This window comes from Oncorhynchus clarkii, chromosome 5 (assembly GCF_045791955.1).
Source record: "Oncorhynchus clarkii lewisi isolate Uvic-CL-2024 chromosome 5, UVic_Ocla_1.0, whole genome shotgun sequence".
Lineage (NCBI taxonomy): Eukaryota > Metazoa > Chordata > Actinopteri > Salmoniformes > Salmonidae > Oncorhynchus > Oncorhynchus clarkii.
The window spans coordinates 39371371-39391130 of NC_092151.1; the positions used below are offsets into that span (position 1 = coordinate 39371371).

General features: G+C 44.2%; 1 pseudogene; it reads right to left on the reverse strand.

Annotated features, from left to right (window-relative positions):
• Window positions 1-19760, reverse strand: part of LOC139409685 (NAD(P) transhydrogenase, mitochondrial-like) — a 39261-nt pseudogene that overhangs the window by 5007 nt on the left and 14494 nt on the right.

The following is a 19760-nucleotide window of genomic DNA, read 5'->3' on the forward strand; positions in this document are numbered from 1 at the left end:
TCTTCATCACCCCAGTGGTGCCTTTGCAAGGCACGGGTAATGAAGGGGTTAGTACAGGGGTGGGCAATTTGGCTCGAGGGCCACATCGCGATTTCAAAATAGCACAGATTTGTTCGTCCAAATCAATTTGCAGGCCAGAAAAACATACTGTATACAGTAGGTCCATTCCCAGCTAGCACATAACGTTCTGAGAACCATAGGTTTCTTAGGTGGGAATTTCCGTACTTCAGCATAACGTTTCCTACAGGTTTCCTCATGGATCTATTTAAAGTAATGTTCATTAAGAACATTTCAGAACATTAAGAACATTGTTCAGAGAACATTTCGGTCTTGGAGGTGTGTTTCCTGGCCGATTCCGCATTTGGTTAATGATGTTTGTCCCCCACGAGACACTGTAGATGCGGAAGCTTCACTTCATTTCCTAAAAATCATCAGAATGAATCTAAGCTAAATCTGAAATCTGTAATTATTTTGGATGTTTTTGCAGAGGATGCTTTAGTTGCGCAATTTTAAATCTAACAAAGGTGTTTGGTGCACTATTTCTCAAGTTTAAAAAAAGTTTTTAAAAAGCGCAACGTATTGTCTTATGTAAACAAAGTCGGGTGGCTGGGCAGGTATATCTCACGGTCTATGCTATTGGATAGAGAGCCATCACTAAAGCTGTTCACCCCATGTTAGTGGGCAAATGTACATCGTCAAATCAAAACCCAAACTAAATTTACCCATTGTGACGCACGTATGTTCCTTGCTCAGTTTTAGACGAGACTGACTTTATTAGGAAAATGATCCTATTTACACTTTGTAGTCATTTTGGACACTAGAATAACTGTTACTAACTCATATCGATGCCACATCGTTTTCAAAGGGATTCATTGCTTTTTAAAGACGGTCACTTTTTAAAAACATTTACATTCCGTTCTCAGCGTCAACAAAACTCTCGATCCTTCATCTTGTTAAGTGTGTTCAGGTGGGTTGGGTGCCCACTAATAGGCCACACCTGATCTTAATGAGTGCTTGTTTCTTTTGAAATGGGGTTTGGGGTATGAGTAAAAAGTAAAACATGGCAAGCTAGCGCCATCCTGGTGGTGCAGTGGACTAATTCCATGGATAGGGAACAGAAGAGCATACGTTTCAATCAGACGCTGTGCCACAATAAATAAATGTGTTTGCATGATTAATGCCTGTAGAAAATTCCTTTCCATGTGTCCTAACTGTACTTGGAGTTTAACCTGTCTCCTCCCCTTCACCGATTGAAGTAGATTTAACAAGTGACATCAATAAGGGTCATTGCTTTCACCTGGATTCACCTGGTCAGTGTTTGTCGTGGAAAAAGTAGGTGTTCCTAATGTTTTGTACACTCAGTGTATATTGACTCAGGGGGTTGAATACTTATCTAATCAAGATAGTGTTTTAATAAAAATAACATTTACACGTAATTTATTTCCTGTAAATCGTACAATGAAATCAATTAATCTCACTTTGTAATACAACAAAATATGGAAAAAGTCAAGGAGTGTGAATACTTTCTGAAGGTCCTGTATAAAGTGGGTAAGACAGTATGTAAAACAGTATTGTACCTGTACTGTCTCCACCTTCTAGATGGTAGTGGGGTGAACAGGCCGTGGCTTGGGTGGCTGAGGTCCTTGATGATATTCTTGGCCTTCCTGTGATTCCGAGTGCTGTAGATGTGCTGGTGTGCAGGCAGTGTGGCCCAGATGATGCGTTGGGCTGACCGCACAACCCTCTGGAGAGCCATGCGTTTGTGGTTTGTGCAGTTGCCGTACCAGGCGACGATACAGCCTGATAAAATTATCTCGATGGGGCCTCTGTAGACGTCCGTAAGGGTCTTAGGGGCCAAGACAATTTTTTTCAGCCTCTCTCTGCTGTTTCCTGTAGTCCAAGATCAGTTTCTTCATTTAATTGACATTGAAGTTATTTTCCTGGCACCACTCCCTGGTGATGGTAATCAGGCCTACCACTGTTATGTTGTCAGCAAACATGATGACTGAGTTGGAGACGTGTGTAGCATGAGTGAACAGGGAGTACAGGAGGGGGTTGAGCATGTACCCTTGAGGAGCCTCCGTGTTGAGGATTAGCGTTGCGCAGATGTTGTTGACTGTTTTCACCACCTGGGGTTGGCCCGTCAGGAAGTCAGACCCAGGGCCCAGAGCTTAGTGACTAGCTTGGAGGGCAGTATAGTGTTGAAGGCTGAGCTGTAGTCAATTAGCAGCATTTTTACATAGGTATTCCTCTTGTCCAGGTGGGATAGGGCAGTGTGCAGTGCAATGGTGATTGCGTCCTCTGCGGATCTGTTGGGGCGCTATGCAAATTGTAGTCGGTCTAGGGTGTCGGTGGAGGTGACATGATCCTTAAACTAGCCTCTCAAAGCACTCCATGATGGAAGAAAGGAGTGCCACATTTTACATACAATTTTTGTAATTTAGCAGACTCTCTTATCCAGAGCGACTTACAGGAGCAATTAGGGGGGTAAGTGCCTTGCTCCAGAGCACTGACAGATTTTCACCTACTCGGCTCGGGGATTTGAACCATTAACCTAGCTAGCTAACATTAGCTGGCTCGTTTGCTAACGTTACGTGTATGATCTGTGTAGTAATATTATTCGTATCTCAGAGCCATTTGCTTTGCAAGTTAAAGCCTAATGTTAGCTAGCTAACATTGAACCTGGTAGGTTAGCTACCTGCCGATTCATTCAGGGTAGTAACGTCACGAGTTGGGATTATGGTTAATTTTTTAGCTAGCTAGCTACATGTCTTAACAAAATACTCTTCTATGCAAATATCCATTTCAATAGAATGTTCATGATGTCACTGTGACAGCTGTTGATAGACGTAGCTGGTAAATTTGCTCTGGCTATCTACTCCGATTTCAGAGCACTCCCGTCTGAGTGTGCCAGAGCTCAGAATAACTGAGAAATGTATGAACGCTCAACACCCGTTGAATATGCCCGCTGTCAGTAAACGTTAGCAAAAAAAGTGTAATTAAATTGTTGCCATCAGTACAGTTGCAGTCACCAATGCTCTGGATAACATAAAATATCCTAACCAGCTCTGCTAGGGTGAGTAAAATGGTCAAAGTGAGCTGTTCTCTCATTTGTGTCTGGAAGTAGCTAGCAAGCTAGCCAAAGTTAGCCAGTTAGCTTGGGTGCTTGAATGTTGTTAGGACAGAACACTCAGATCAACCCTTAAAGAGATGGGTGAGGCTAAAGCTTAAGAGGGAGTGAATGATGCTGAATGGGTGTAGACAAAGAAGAGCTCTCCAGTAGGTGTACAGTGCCTTGCGAAAGTATTCGGCCCCCTTGAACTTTGCGACCTTTTGCCACATTTCAGGCTTCAAACATAAAGATATAAAACTGTATTTTTTTGTGAAGAATCAACAACAAGTGGGACACAATCATGAAGTGGAACGACATTTCTTGGATATTTCAAACTTTTTAAACAAATCAAAAACTGTAAAATTGGGCTTGCAAAATTATTCAGCCCCCTTAAGTTAATACTTTGTAGCGCCACCTTTTGCTGCGATTACAGCTGTAAGTCGCTTGGGGTATGTCTCTATCAGTTTTGCACATCGAGAGACTGAATTTTTTTCCCATTCCTCCTTGCAAAACAGCTCGAGCTCAGTGAGGTTGGATGGAGAGCATTTGTGAACAGCAGTTTTCAGTTCTTTCCACAGATTCTCGATTGGATTCAGGTCTGGACTTTGACTTGGCCATTCTAACACCTGGATATGTTTATTTTTTAACCATTCCATTGTAGATTTTGCTTTATGTTTTGAATCATTGTCTTGTTGGAAGACAAATCTCCGTCCCAGTCTCAGGTCTTTTGCAGACTCCATCAGGTTCTCTTCCAGAATGGTCCTGTATTTGTCTCCATCCATCTTCCCATCAATTTTAACCATCTTCCCTGTCCCTGCTGAAGAAAAGCAGGCCCAAACCATGATGCTGCCACCACCATGTTTGACAGTGGGGATGGTGTGTTCAGCTGTGTTGCTTTTACGCCAAACATAACGTTTTGCATTGTTGCCAAAAAGTTCAATTTTGGTTTCATCTGACCAGAGCACCTTCTTCCACATGTTTGGTGTGTCTCCCAGGTGGCTTGTGGAAACTTTAAACAACACTTTTTATGGATATCTTTAAGAAATGGCTTTCTTCTTGCCACTCTTCCATAAAGGCCAGATTCGTGCAATATACGACTGATTGTTGTCCTATGGACAGAGTCTCCCACCTCAGCTGTAGATCTCTGCAGTTCATCCAGAGTGATCATGGGCCTCTTGGCTGCATCTCTGATCAGTCTTCTCCTTGTATGAGCTGAAAGTTTAGAGGGACGGCCAGGTCTTGGTAGATTTGCAGTGGTCTGATACTCCTTCCATTTCAATATTATCGCTTGCACAGTGCTCCTTGGGATGTTTAAAGCTTGGGAAATCTTTTTGTATCCAAATCCGGCTTTAAACTTCTTCACAACAGTATCTCGGACTTGCCTGGTGCGTTCCTTGTTCTTCATGATGCTCTCTGCGCTTTTAACGGACCTCTGAGACTATCACAGTGCAGGTGCATTTATACGGAGACTTGATTACAAGTTGATTACAAAATTGTATTTATCATCATTAGTAATTTAGGTCAACATTGGACCATTCAGAGATCCTCACTGAACTTCTGGAGAGAGTTTGCTGCACTGAAAGTAAAGGGGCTGAATAATTTTGCACGCCCAATTTTTCAGTTTTTGATTTGTTAAAAAAGTTTGAAATATCCAATAAATGTCTTTCCACTTCATGATTGTGTCCCACTTGTTGTTGATTCTTCACAAAAAAATACAGTTTATATCTTTATGTTTGAAGCCTGAAATGTGGCAAAAGGTCGCAAAGTTCAAGGGGGCCGAATACTTTCGCAAGGCACTGTACCAAAACATTCAAAGGCCATTTTTTCAAAAGTGAGGTTACAAGTTCATCAACTTTCAAAGCAGAATGACTTTCCCATTGTTCCTCAATTGTGGTGTATGACATATCATTTTCTAGCCCTGAGTCTCTACTTTTACTTGCTATGAAAACCTGTCAAATGCTGTCTGTATAAAATGTCTGAAAAAAGGAAGGAACACAATAAAACTTCAGAACACAGTCTGCCTGGACTTTGACTGGCACTTCTTGATAGAAGTCCAAAACGGACTACCACCTGTGAACAGTGATCAAAAATGCTTGTATAAATAGCAAAAAGAATCAGACAAAGATTCTTACCTGGATATTGATATTCTGATGCTAAAAACACAAACATTTACATAAAGCCCTATCAAACGTGCTTCAAAAAATAAAATAATCCTTATAAAAACACATTTAACATTTAGGAAATAACCAATAACCAAAAATATTTGCTTAAATGTTATTTCTCCGTTTTTTGTTTTGACACAGCAGGTATTTAAATTCTAACAAGAAAAATATTCAAACCAACTTATCCCAGCAACTGGGAAGTCCAGAGTTTTTCTGTAGAGTATCATTTTAAAGGACCAGTGAATTCCCATAGGAACAGAGGATGTCTGAGGGCTCAGGAGTAAACAAGTGTACTAACCTAGTTTATCTGCATGTATTGTCTCAAATAGAAGAATATGGTTTTGATAATAATCCTAAATACAAGTGGGAGCTCTTTCCTCTCATTTCAACAAGACCCGGAGGTGAAATAATTGAGCCTGTTATTTTAAAACACAATAAACAAACACCGTAAAATAAATAAAGGACATCAAGGCTGAAAAAAAAGAATCAGTCGTGAAATGATTTCAATCCTTTTATCTGAAGCAGTAAAGTGGGAGCATGTGCAGGATTCTGGAGCAATCAATCAATTATGTTACTCTTAAAGCAAGAATCCTTAGTTGCTACATCCATTTTTAGACGTATAAATAAATGATATATTGAGTCTTGAAGAATATATCTTATAAATAATTATGATCTCATGATGGTCAGTCCTTGCATCCATAGCTCTGCCTATACATTTGAGAGTGGTTCCATTTCTCCAGCTCCATCCCTCAGCCGTTTACCAAAAACAAGTGGCGTGGTGTGGGTTTTGTTCTTTTTCCAACTGCAGATTTCCACTTTAAGGATGATCGTACTTACAATTAATGTCCAAGTGCACATTAATTGCTCCAGTACATGTGGTAGACAGGACATTTCTAACTCAAAAGACCAAGTAAGCCTTTATTCACTGGTCTTCACCATTCCAAAGCCAATCTAGGCCAGTCAAACACAACAAGGACCATCAACGCTTATCTATCATCTGCCCCGTGCAGAGTTGAGAAGCCTCTTCCTGAAATGACCACCATCCAAGAAAGAGAAACAATAATTCACAGCAAATGGACAATCTAAAGCCTCAATTGCTGTTTACAACGTTTGATAGGCCTGTCACAACAGCCGTCAAATACTCTGCTTTCAACACAGCATGTTGCACTGAGCATAACTACGGTCCACACTAGCTCCTTAATGATTTTCAACTTTTTCATGCAGACTCTCAAACACCAGCTTTTCTCCTAACGAAAACAACCCCATCCAGACAAGGCCAGTGTTTATAAAAAAAAAAGTCTTAAATGTTTCCACTGATGTCAATCAAGCAAAGTGACTGTGACTGGTCCAATTATAGGAAACGTGAAAAGGAAAACAAGACAGCTCCGGTTCCAGCTCGGGCCTGGTGCAGTGTAGTGCACTGCAGTCAGCAGGAGAATCTGGGACCCACTGACAACACAGAGAGCAACTGTGGAACAGTGCACCATAATACCAGGCCTTGGAAGCTGAGGATCACCTTTCAGTCTGGCAGGACTACCTGGCACACAAACACTGGCTAATTTGGTTACATTTGGAGAAGATGCTTGAAAATGTTTGGATACAAAAACAAGTCTGGGTTTGCAGTAGTCAGTTAGACAACTGTGTACTTCAGAAGTTCAGATCATCCTCCACAATAGATATAGTAACATCTCCCCCACTGTCTACATGGGCCCAATGGTGTACATCCATGTTAGATAGGGTCTAACCGTCTACTGTCTAGGTCCATGGCTGGGTCAGGACACCGTAGGGTTGAGCCCTGCTGGATGGCTGGAGGCTGGACTGCCTGCGCCGGTGTGTTTTAAATGAAGGAGCCATCTCTGTTGTGCTTGCCCCCCACGCCTGTTTACTCTGGAGTGCCACGTTCATCATCCTTTCTCCCCTTCTCTTTATTCATCCTCCCACATCTCATCACCCCTCTGTTCGTCCTGTCTGCCCATAATGGTCCAGTTCTCTGTTGTAGAGAACAAAGTAGATGCCGACGCAGACAGAGGACAGACAGAGCCATAAGCTTTGCTGGAGGCGATTACACTTACTGGCCCAGGAGGTCAAGCCGAGCCACAGACAACCAGGCAGTTTAGAAGAGCAGAGCTGAGCCTGCCACTAGGTTGGGGTTGTGTCCCAAATGGTACCCTTTACAGTGCACTACTTTTGACCAGGGTCCCCATTTCCATTTATAGTGCACTACTTTTGACCAGAGCCCCATGGGTACCGCATATTAAAGCCCATAAAAAAAGAGCAGCATACTGTATGGACCAGCGCAGGTTGAGGCTGCACTGCCAGGCAGGAGAGATAAAGCTGACTTCTCACTCAACAGTTCACTTCGCCACTAGGTTGGAGAAGCCATGTGCAGAGAGCTGTCGTCAGGGGACGGGTTTTCAGACAGGGTGGGAGAGCGGAAAGACAGAGAGTGAGATTATACAGAGGTCTGTCAAAGTTTCAATAAACCCTACTCCAAAACACGACCCAGGCTCTTGGACCACCTCGGGATAGAGTGGGCCTGCATGCCTGACGGGCCCTACTTGAAAGGTGCCCCAATGAAGTTGAGCAAATTAACTGGTGATGTAACAAGGTCAATAGAGGTTAGCTAAACATAGAAAAAAAGTTTGGGAATTTCTGAAAAATGTGGATCGCAAAGGACCATGTTTTCTACTTTCTGCACAAGACCTTTGGCCACAACGCACTTACTCTCTAGGTCTTAAAAACATTTGTCAGTTGAACCCTGTGTACGTGGGTGGTTTACATGAACCTACCCTGTCAGTGCTCCGGTGTGTGTAAGTATCACTGTGTGTGTGTGTGTGTGTGTGTGTGTGTGTGTGTGTGTGTGTGTGTGTGTGTGTGTGTGTGTGTGTGTGTGTGTGTGTGTGTGTGTGTGTGTGTGTGTGTGTGTGTGTGTTGTTGGGTTTTTACTTTACCTGATGTGATGATGATGTTGTGGGCGTCTTCGATCATTTTGACAGTCTGGTCCACGTTCCTATGATCTCCATGGGCTTGCCTGACCCAGTGGATGATGTACGTTGGCACGGGAACGGTTCATGGCCTAGCCCCTAGCCAGGGGGAGAGGAGAGAGAGGAGGGGGAGTACAGAGATGGATAGGATTAAAAGCTGCTCAGCCTTTTTGAGTCAACTGCATTTTTCAGTGAACCCAGTTTCTTTCAGGCAGTCAATGCCGCCAAGAAGGCATTTAAGTACAGTTAGAGTTCCTCCTAGTGGAAAACGTTGGAAGCACAGAAACTGCCTCTTGCACATTTTAGCATCTTCAAGGTTTATATGTAGGTCATGAGCTGATGCGGCCTATTTATCCCATATTGTCTGATGTATGACACTTCCTAAATACAGACAGACGGAAGAACTATAGGCTCCATGCTTTAATCATTCTATAGCCCTCAAACTCAACTCTGGACCTCGACGCCAGTTCCACTGTGTTTTTTCATTGTTCCCCTCTACATCAAGGACCTGGGACACCAGGTATGTGCAATTAATTATCAGGTAGAACAGAAAACCAGCAGGCTTCAGACATCGTAGGGTATGAGTTGAATACCCCTGTTCTATGGGATGTGTGACACTTCGAAAATACAGACCAACGGACTTCCTTACCACACACAACGCAGGAGAGAATGGCCCCTGAGGAGCCGATGAGGGCCCCTACGATGTTGAGCAGGTTGTTGCTGAGCAGGAAACCCTCAGCACACAGGGCCCAGCCGGAGTAGCTGCTGAGCACCGTGATGATCACCCATGGCTGTTGTCAGGCCCTAGAAGAGCAAGACTACCTTTAGACTGAAGGTTGATATGGCAGTGGGCATAATAAAACAAGACAATTCATTAATGTGTTGCTAAATTCAATACATTGTCCAAAAGAAGGTATGCATAGAGCATGTGTCATATGTGTAGTCGACCTGGCCTATATAAACTCACAGGTCTGCACCGTCCTGAAACACGTGGGCATAAGCAGACAACCTGTATTATTGAATGGTAATAGAGAAATCTGATCAGGCAGTAGAAATGTAGTGTATCTATCAGGTCGTGGTGGGCCTCAGTCAGTGCATTAGGTGTTTGTTAAAACAAGGAGTATTCATTTCAAGTGCTCTCTATGATATCATCCTAGTGTTACTCTCCAAGATCCCTAACTCAGGGAAAGGCTCTAACCAGAGCCAGCTACCTCACATTATGCAACGATACACTCCATCAAACAAACAGTGAGGGCAGGACTTGAACAATATCAGATCTCCTTTTAAAGACATTCACGCTCAGGCACAGGTGATTGTTTAGCTTCACCTTATCAGTCAGAGTGGTGTGATATTATATACGTAAAAAATGAATATCCGTTGATTTATCCAACGTCAAAAACCACACGGAGGCCTGAGCAGCCAACATTCACAACAGTTTTAACCAGAACCACCTTCTCTCAGCGCTGCTTCAAAACCTCATCATCTTAGTTTACCTTCCATCTATCATCATATTATGGATTGATCCTATGGTTAATGCTTCCAACGAAAACTCTCCTTAAGGGCCAACAGTGGAGCAGGATTGTGAGCAGAGTGCTTTTTATTGAAGGATAGCTGAACTTACCTAAAATGGGCTAGAGCACAGGATTTCAAAAGGAGATACGACTTCCATCGTATTTCTAAGAAACAGTTCAACGATTACAGGTCAGTCCAGGTTGGTGGATATTAGGGCCATAGATATAGAATTATTAGAACAGGAAAAATTCTCTCAAAAAACACAAATGTCACTTCACCATCTTAACTTAAAACATTGATTTGAATGGGGATGTCCGTCCCAGTAAATCTATTTATTTGATTAGCGTAGAGGCCGCACCATGACGGCCGAGAGAGAGGACACAGAGCCTGTTGTGTAGCTGGGGTCCAGCATGTAGGGGATCATCAGGCCTACACTGGAGACCATCAGCCCAGCGTTCAGAAATACTGTAGGCATATAGAGCTAAATGCATATCAGGACATTACTATGCGGTGCCCATCTAATTTATTATGGCCTTCAGTTACAAGTATTCAGTCCTCATCCACTTTTGAAGAACAATCTGAAAGTGAGCATTTAAATTATTATCCAAGGATGTTACTATCACACACATTGTAAGGATTAAAAAGGGAGTTTATCCTTGAACTAATTCAATCCTTGGCAGGTAGGTAGAAAGATAACAGAGAATTTCAGAGACTGAAATGTGTTCATGAGGCTGTTTCATGCTAAATTGAAACTGAATACACGTTGATAATCAAATGAACAGAGCCAGCATCTGGATTCCACCGCCTGTGACATGGGACGCATTGTGATGTTTCATTCACTCTTTTCCTCATTTGAAAGCCTTCCAAAAACAAACCCACGACTGAAAAACAAAATACAAAAGAAAATAACAAGAAAAACGTATCTAGCGTGAAATGTGCATTTTGCGGAAAATGGACGTTTTAATCTTTTATCGGAGCAGGTTTTCCAGGTTCCAGTGGGACTGTGGAGTGGGAACGCTCCCTGGGATAATGCGTTCCAGCTTTCGGGAAACAAGTGGAAAATGACTGGGGGCGGAGGGGCTAATTAGTGCCAAACTGGGAAAGGTTCCGCCTGGCCTAGCTTGGAGCAGGGGGGCCAGGGTGGCACGGCTGGGACAGGGGACTGAGAGGAGGGGTGCAGACTCGGGTACAGACGCTCAGGCATCAACCTGAAGGACCCAGACCACTACTGGTCTGAAAACGCAGTAAAATGTATGCATGTAATATATATACACTACGTGACCAAAAGTATGTAGACACCTGCTCATTGAACATCTCATTCCAAAATCATGGCCATTAATATGGAGTTGGTCCCTGCTTTGCTGCTATCGAAGCCTACGCTTTTCTGGGAAGGCTTTCCACTAGATGTTGGAACATTGCTGCGGGGACTTGCTTCCATTCAGCCACAAGAGCATTAGTAAGGTTGGGAACTGATGTTGGGCGATTAGGCCTGGCTTGCAGTCAGCATTCCAATTCATCCCAAAGGTGTTCAATGGGGTTGTGGTCAGGGCTATGTGCAGGCCACAAACCATTTCTGTACAGACCTCACTTTGAGCACAAGGGCTTTCTCATGCTGAAACAGTAAAGGGCCTTCCCCAAACTGTTGCCACAAGGTTGGAAGTACAGCCTAGACAGAACCATGATAAACAGCCCCAGACCATTATTACTCCTCCACCAAACTTTACAGTTGGCACTATCTATTCAGGCAGGTAGCATTCTCTTGGCATCCGCCAAACCCAGATTCGTCCATTGGACTGCAAGATAGTTAAGCGTGATTCATCACTCCAGAGAATGCATTTCCACTGCTCCAGAGTCCAATGGCGGCAAGCTTTACAGCACTCCAGCTGACACTTGGCATTATGCATGGTGATTTTAGGCTTTTGTGCGGTTGCTCAGCCATGGAAACGCATTTCATGAAGCACCCGACGAACAGTTATTGTGCTGACGTTGCTTCCAGGGGCAGTTTGGAACTCGGTAGTGAGTGTTGCAACCGAGGACAGACGATTTTTATGCGCAGCGGCCCCGTTCTGTGAGTTTGTGTGGCCTACCACTTTGCGGCAGAGCAGTTGTTGCTCCTTGACATTTCCACTTCACAATAACAGCGCAGTTGACTGGGGCAGCTCTAGCGGGGCAGAAATTTGACGAACTGACTTGTTGGAAAGGTGGCATCCTATGACAGTGCCACGTTGAAAGTCACTGAGCTCTTCAATCTACTGCCAATGTTTGTCTGTTGCAATTGCATGGCTGTGTGCTCTATTCTATACACCTGTCAGCAACGGGCGTGGTTTAAATAGCCAAATCCACTAATTTGAAGGGGTGTCCACATACGTTTGTATATAGTGTATGAATAATAACATCTATGGACAAATTAATCAAGTCAATGGGCCGTGATGATGAATATTTATAAGGAATATACGTATTGCTTTAACTGCCTCATTTGCTGACAGGAAATGTAGGTCAAAGTGGAACCGTAAAAACCCATGGCGTGCTTGGCCTAGGATTTCCTTCCCCTTTTCACTTGCAGCTCCCAACAAAAACAACATCCCACGTCCACCTCCCCAATCCCATAGAATTACATAGGACTCAAATACTGTACAATGCATCACTATTCCCAATCACAATCGTTCGTCCTCACCTTGTGGTTTCTCATAAGCCACCAGGGATCCGCTGAAGGTGACCCCGCTGAAGGTGAACCCTTCGATGAAGGTGTCCAGGTAGGCGATGATCTTGGTGAGGTTGGCAGCCGGGTCGGTAGCAAAGTGAGGGTACTCGATCTTGTACTCTGCCACGTAGGTCAGCACTGTAGCCAGACCCACCAGGCTGTGATCTGGATCTTCCTAGCGATACCCAACTCTGGGGGGCAGAGGGGATGAGGACCGGTCAACACACACAGAGACGTGCGCAAAGACGCACACCCTAAGGATTGCTGGGGAACGGGCAATCCTGAGGCACAGGTATGGCTGATGTTTGGGGGAAATTCCTTGTTTGTGAGTGCACCTCCGTGTGTGTGTGTTCTGGTGTGTGTGTTCTTCTTAAAGCCCCGCAGACATGGACCGGGTTAATAGGAGCATTTGGAAAAGCAAACAGGCTAAGGTCTGAACGGATGGCTTAGTCTAGGTTCCAACTTGATTCCAGGAAGAATTACCATGTGGATTGACCTGACTGGAACATGCTTAAGACATGATGGTGACCATTACCTCAGCACAGCTGCAGTATGAGCAGTAAGCAGTTACTCATATGATTGAAGGAGACAATACATGTCGACTACAGTAAATAACATATGTTGTTCAGATCATTCAGGCATGCAAATCCAACACACACACACGCACACACACACACGCACACACACACACACACACACACACACACACACACACACACACACACACACACACACACACACACACACACACACACACACACACACACACACACACAGAGTACAAAACATTAGGAACACCTTCCTAATATTGAGTTGGCACCCCTTTTCGCCTTCAGATCAGCTTCAATTAGTTGAGGCAGCCTCAATTCGTCGCATGGTGTCGAAAGCATTCCACAGGGATGCTGGCCCATGTTGTTTCTAATGCTTTCCACAGTTATGTCAAGTTGGATGTCCTTTGGGTGGTGGACCATTCTTGATACACACGGGAAACTGTGGAGCATGAAAAACCCAGCAGCATTGCAGTTCTCGACACACTCAAACAGGTGTGCCTGGCACCTACTACCATACCCAGTTCAAAGGCACTTGCCCATTCACCCTCTGAATGGCACACATACACAATCCATGTCTCAATTGTCTCAAGGCTTGAAAAGCCTTATTTAACCTGTCTCCTCCCCTTCATCTACATTGATTGAAGTGGATTTAACAAGTGAGATCAATAAGGGATCATAGCTTTCACCTGGATTCATCTGGTCAGTCTATGTCATGGTCAGTCTATGCCTAATGTTTTGTACACTCAAGCATGCACACACTTACCAGCGATGCCACCCACAGCCATGGCGGCACTCATCTGTGCCAGGAGCTCAGGGGTGGGCTTCAGGAAGCCCAGGGTGACAGCGATGCCCCCTGCCACACCAATCATGCCCAGGGCATTACCCAGGCATGCAGTGGACTGGTTGGACAGACCAGCCAGGATTCCCACACAGCACATACCAGAGCCCAGGTACGTAATCTACAGGGAGAGATAGAGAGAGAGAGAGAGAGAGAGAGACACTGTAGTGCCTTAGACCTGGGCCATGTTCAGTAGGGCACAGCGTAGCAAGAATTTTTGTGGCAAAAATTTAAACCTGTTCTAAATTAAAAAGTTCAGGTAATACATGCCCATTTCAGTCACGTTTTCTTCCTACTTAACACAACCGAATGAACACAACGCCTGAGCCCACCTGATTGGTGGTACATAGTGTAAGGGTTAGGTGATGCTCACCTGTTCAATTTTGTAGCCAGCCTGCATGGCGACTCCATAGCCCCCCACAAACAACCCGGTGGGCAGTAGGTACAGGTAGTTGTATTCTGGAGGGTCAGTGGGACGCTTGAACATGTCCAGCATCTTCTTGGTGACCAGGAAACCACCTGAGAGAGAAAGAGAACAAAACCAGTCAAACTCAACCTGGTAGACAACGGTCTGCATATACACTCTGTTTGGAACGCTTCAGGCATAACAGGGTGAAGACGGTTATTTCATATTTCAAATATTTATAGCACCCTTATTTGACATTTGAGTAACCCATTAAAATTGTGCGCACAAAAGGTTCCTAAAAGCCAACTTAGTGAATGTAGTAGCTGGGGGTTTTCTTGGTGGAGTCGCTCCCCTGATATAACGACCAGACGGAACACTTCATTCTGCTGGGGCGGATCACATTACATTCCAAAAGCAACCTCTGGGTTCTCTACATCGCCACTACACCCCCACACTCAGACAGGTTATTCAGTGGCTAACATCTGTCACTTCAGCTGTACGCGCTAATTTTAGCCCAGCCCAGACCTCAATCACTTAAACACACCAATAATTTTAAAAAAATATTTCAGACTTGAGGCTCAGAGTCAATACATTCAGATTCAAGAATGCAAAGGGCAGGTATTGAAGAAAAGCATGCACAGGATTTTTCCGTGCTGCCGCTATAAAAGCACATGGCAATACAAAAGGCAAGAGCCAGAGGAAGAAAAAACTATTCCTCAACCCGTTGTATGAGGAGCAGGTACTCTATAAATTTCAGGGTTAGTTTATTGAAACTAAATTGGAGGGCAATTTTTTGGTGTATTCACTTCACAATATAAAAATTGTAGCAGAAGGGCTAGGAAACAAATGGTGGAATGTCCGTTTTTATGTTACTGAAGGTTTATGGATGGTGCGGTAGACCACTAAGAAATGTTGCATGTGGAATGGAAACCAATAGGGACTTTAAAACTAAATTAAACACCTGCTCTTTAAAGAAAATGAATATAGATATATATAAAGAGGTGCACTTTAAGCACACTGGAACATATGCACAAAGAGATCTGAGAGAGTCATAATAACTGGTTGTTACAGCAAATGAATCCCTGCCATGATCTTTGACCCTGCTCAGTGTTCTGGCCTGTTGGAGCGCCCTCGCACAGACTGGGACCTCTGGACCGCTGCAGCCTTTGAATGAGTGACTCAGCGGCTGTCTAGAACGATGCACCAAAGACTTTCCCGACACTACCATTAACAACGTTCCCTCATTTCTTCTCAGCAGAGCTAGACTAAGCCTGGTTTATTGCATGGCCATGGCCCCTTTGAAGACCACTCAGTCATTTCCAGTTCATGTGTGAAGTTCCTTATTTTCCACCTAAAGGGAGTTAGGGAAGGGCACAAACAGGGTCCATGGGCCAACTAACGGTCAAAGCTGAGGAAGAGGGCACAGTGGAGCAATAAGCAGTTTCTTAATAGATAGTCAAGTGAAATAAATGGCCCTAAAGGGGTCTGATATCCACGTATCTTACGTATTCTAAGATCTTATATAAGGTCTCCAAAGGGGGTACAATGTTGAGGTAAGGGGAGCTTGTCTGCTCCATTCACTATCTGTTTTCACAGTTACTGTCTGGTTTAGTCCAGAGTCACTCGCCAGCGATGTTGACCCCCCCTCATGAGAGACAGACCGCCCACAGCAGTCAGACCTGGAATAAACACACACACACAGTAAGCACAGCTTAGATCACATTACAGACATGTTTTTCAATTAGTCCCACATGTGTTGAACTGATGTCAAATGTCAAATGACAATGACAAAACACTGAAACATTATTGCTTCTCTGCCCTGTCAGACAAACAAAGCTTTATAACATTTGATGTGCTGTACAGAGAGGCATGTTTCTTACACATTGCATTCGAGCACAGCAGCACAGCTTAATGAGGAAAATGTCAGAGCGCAGAGGGAGTCCTGATAGCCATCAGCCCTATAATGACTTACAAATGCAGCCTGCTGTACAGCAGTGAACAACACAACAACAGGCTGGTCAGACAGAGTCAACCTGCTCCCAGTCATGTGTTTATGTGTCTGACTGAATGAGTGAGCTTTTCCTGGCTGTCCCGTTCTGGAACTACACAGTAACAATTAGTCACAGAGACAGGCCAAGGTTTGAATTAAAAGGTGACTGCACGCTACCTCAGTGTCACAGGAAATAATACAACAGACAATTAGGCTAGAAACATCACCTCGCACACTCTGTCAAAAAGAGAGACATGGTGTCCCCCCCAAGTGGCGCAGTGGTCTACGGCACTGCATCGCAGTGCTAGCTGTGCCACTAGAGATCCTGGTTCGGGTCCAGGCTCTGTCGCAACCGGGAGGCCCATGAGGCGCGGCACATTTGGCCCAGTGTCGTCCGGGTTAGGGGAGCGTTTGGCCGGCCGGGATGTCCTTGTCCCATCGGGCTCTAGCGACTCCTGTGGCGGGCCGGGCGCATGCACGCTGACATGGTTGCCAGGTGTACGGTGTTTCCTCCAACACATTGGTGTGGCTAGCTTCCGGGTTAAGCGGGCATCGTGTCAAAAAGCAGTGCGGCTTGGCTGGGTTGTGTTTTGGAGGATGCATGGCTCTTGACCTTCGCCTCTCCCGAGTCCGTACGGGAGTTGCAGAGATGGGACAAGACTTTGACTACCAATTGGATACCACGAAATTGCAGGAAAAAAGTACTTAAAAAGAAAAATTCATAAAAAAGCGAGACATGCTGCTAACAATAATCTACACACCAGGTGAACTTTGAGCCCTTAATGCCATCAGATCCCCGCCTGAAGTTTCCCTCCCTTGAAAAGAGGGCGAGTTACTTTTGGAAAACAAAGGCGTCATACTCAGGCCGTAGAGATCACAGACATGCCAAATAGACCAAGTAGACACCAATACCACCTACATAGCACTGACTTATCAAGACAGCTCTTAGATAGTCGGCCAGTCATGTCTATATTGATCACACACACAATAAAGGTGAAGTCCCATGGGATGACAGTTATCCCAGAAGCGTCTGTTCGTCACATCCCACGCAGGGCGGACTTCAGAAGGGAAAGACTTCAGCTAATTGTGACTCAACAGTTTCAGGTAGATTAAAGAGCTGTCATGAGGATGATGCCAGCCATTGGGCAAAACCAAGGGTTCCTCATCAAAAGTAACCCAACGCTCCAGACAGAGATTGACAAAGACTTCTCTCTCTCCCTCTTAAGAATCTGAAATTCCAATATACTTCACTAACGTCTTGGGCTCGAACAGCTCTTTCAGCTTTATTACATTTGGCACAGCAATAACCTTAACTCCAATGGCTTCAATGTTTCCACTTCTTTGCATGACCAAGATAAAAGGAATGGTTTAGGTAATGCCAAATATGTGGGGAACACACCTAAGAGACAATGTGTGAGCAGAGAGACTGAGAATGACTAGGGTGGTGCGGGGACCAAGGTACAGCGGCAAGAAAAAGTATGTGAACCCTTTGTAATTACCTGGATTTTGCATAAATTTTACATCAAATTTGATCTGATCTTCATCTAAGTCACATCAATAGACAACCACAGTGTGCTTAAACTAATAACACACAAATTATTGTATTTTTCTTGTCTATATTCAATACATAATTTAAACAGGTTGGGAAAACGTATGTGAACCCCTAGGCTAATGACTTCTACAAAGGCTAATTGAAATCAGTAGTCAACTAACCTGGAGTCGAATCAATGAGATGAGATTGGAGATTTTGGTTAGAGCTGCCCTACTCCATAAAAAACATTCACAAAATTTGAGTGTGCTATTCACAAGAAGCATTGCCTGATGTGAACCATGCCTCGAACAAAAAAGATCTCAGAAGACCTAAAATTAAGAATTGTTGACTTGCATAAAGCTGGAAGGGGGTTACAAAAGTATCTCTAAAAGCCTTGATGTTCATCAGTCCACGGTAAGACAAATTGCCTATAAATGGAGAAATTTCAGCACTGTTGCTACTCTCCCTAGGAGTGGCCGTCCTGCAAAGATGACTGCAAGAGCACAGCGCAGAATGCTCAATGAGGTTAAGAAGAATCCTAGAGTGTCAACTAAAGACTTACAGACATCTCTGGAAGATGTATGTTGACGAGTCTACAATACATAAAACACTAAACAAGAATGGTGTTCATGGGAGGACACCATGGAAGAAGCCACTGCTGTCCAAAGAAAACTTTGCTGCACATCTGAAGTTTGCAAAAGAGAACCTGGATGTTCTACAGAGCTACTGGCAAAATATTCTGTGGACAGATTAAACTAAAGTTGTGTTGTTTGGAAGGAACATACAACACTATGTGTGGAGAAAAAAATGCAACGCACAGCAACAACAAAGCCTCATCTTAACTATACACTATGGTGGAGGGAGCATAATGGTTTGGGGGCTGCCTCAGGGCCTCTGCAGCTTGCTATCATCGATGGAAAAATGAATTCCCAAGTATATCAAGACGCTTTTCAGGAGAATGTTAGGCTATCTGTCCGCCAATTGAAGCTCAACAGACGTTAGGTGATGCAAAAAGGACAACAACCCAAAATACAGAAGTAAATCCACAGCAGAATGGCTTCAACAGAAGAAAATAAGCCTTCTGGAGTGGCCCAGTCAGTCCTGACCTCAACCCAATTGAGATGCTGTGGCATGACCTCAAGAGAGCGGTTTACACCAGATATCCCAAGAATATTGTGGAACTGAAACAGTTTAGTAAAGAGGAATGGTCCAGAATTACTCCAGACCGTTGTGCAGGTGAGTAATTGTGTCAGACTACCCTAACTTTCGTCATTTCTGGTCACAACTTGCTGACTTGCTTACGTGCTGCTGTGCGTTTTGTTGCTAACCTTACTTTGCTACCTGACAACTTTACGATTTGTACTTATTAATTACCGTTTATATTTTTTGTTTTTCCCTCGCTCTACTTTTTTTCATTCAACTTTTTCACTCCGGACACTTTATCTGGACGTGGTTCGTCAGGACCTCCACCAGCCGAAGCTAAGTAGTAACATTAATAACATGATGCCTTCTAATTCAAGCCGCTGTACTCATAATATACAGGAGAATGATCACCTTACGGCGAGGATAGCTGTGCTGCAAGCCCAGCTTCAGACACAATCGTTAGGCAAGGGTAATTTCAGTGTAGGAAAGGATGAAACTGCGTCTGTGCCACCAGTAAGTACTGATAGTAGTATGAATCCCCTCGCACATACCTCGCAGCCAGACAACTTTCTCATGGCTTCTGGAGGGAAATGCTGTAGGAATGCTACACCGGTGTCGCTCATTCAGCCGACAGAAACTTTCAACCGGTTCTCCCCATTAAGCAGCGAGTCGGAGTCAGAGGTCAAGCCTTCTTTGGTCCCTACTCCTCCCGTTACGGGGTCTGAGACGCCGAAGCCTCCCACAATTAGCACTGACAAATTGAAAACCCTAGTCATTGGCCACTCCATTACCCGCAGTTTTAGACTTAAAACAAATCATCCAGCGATCAT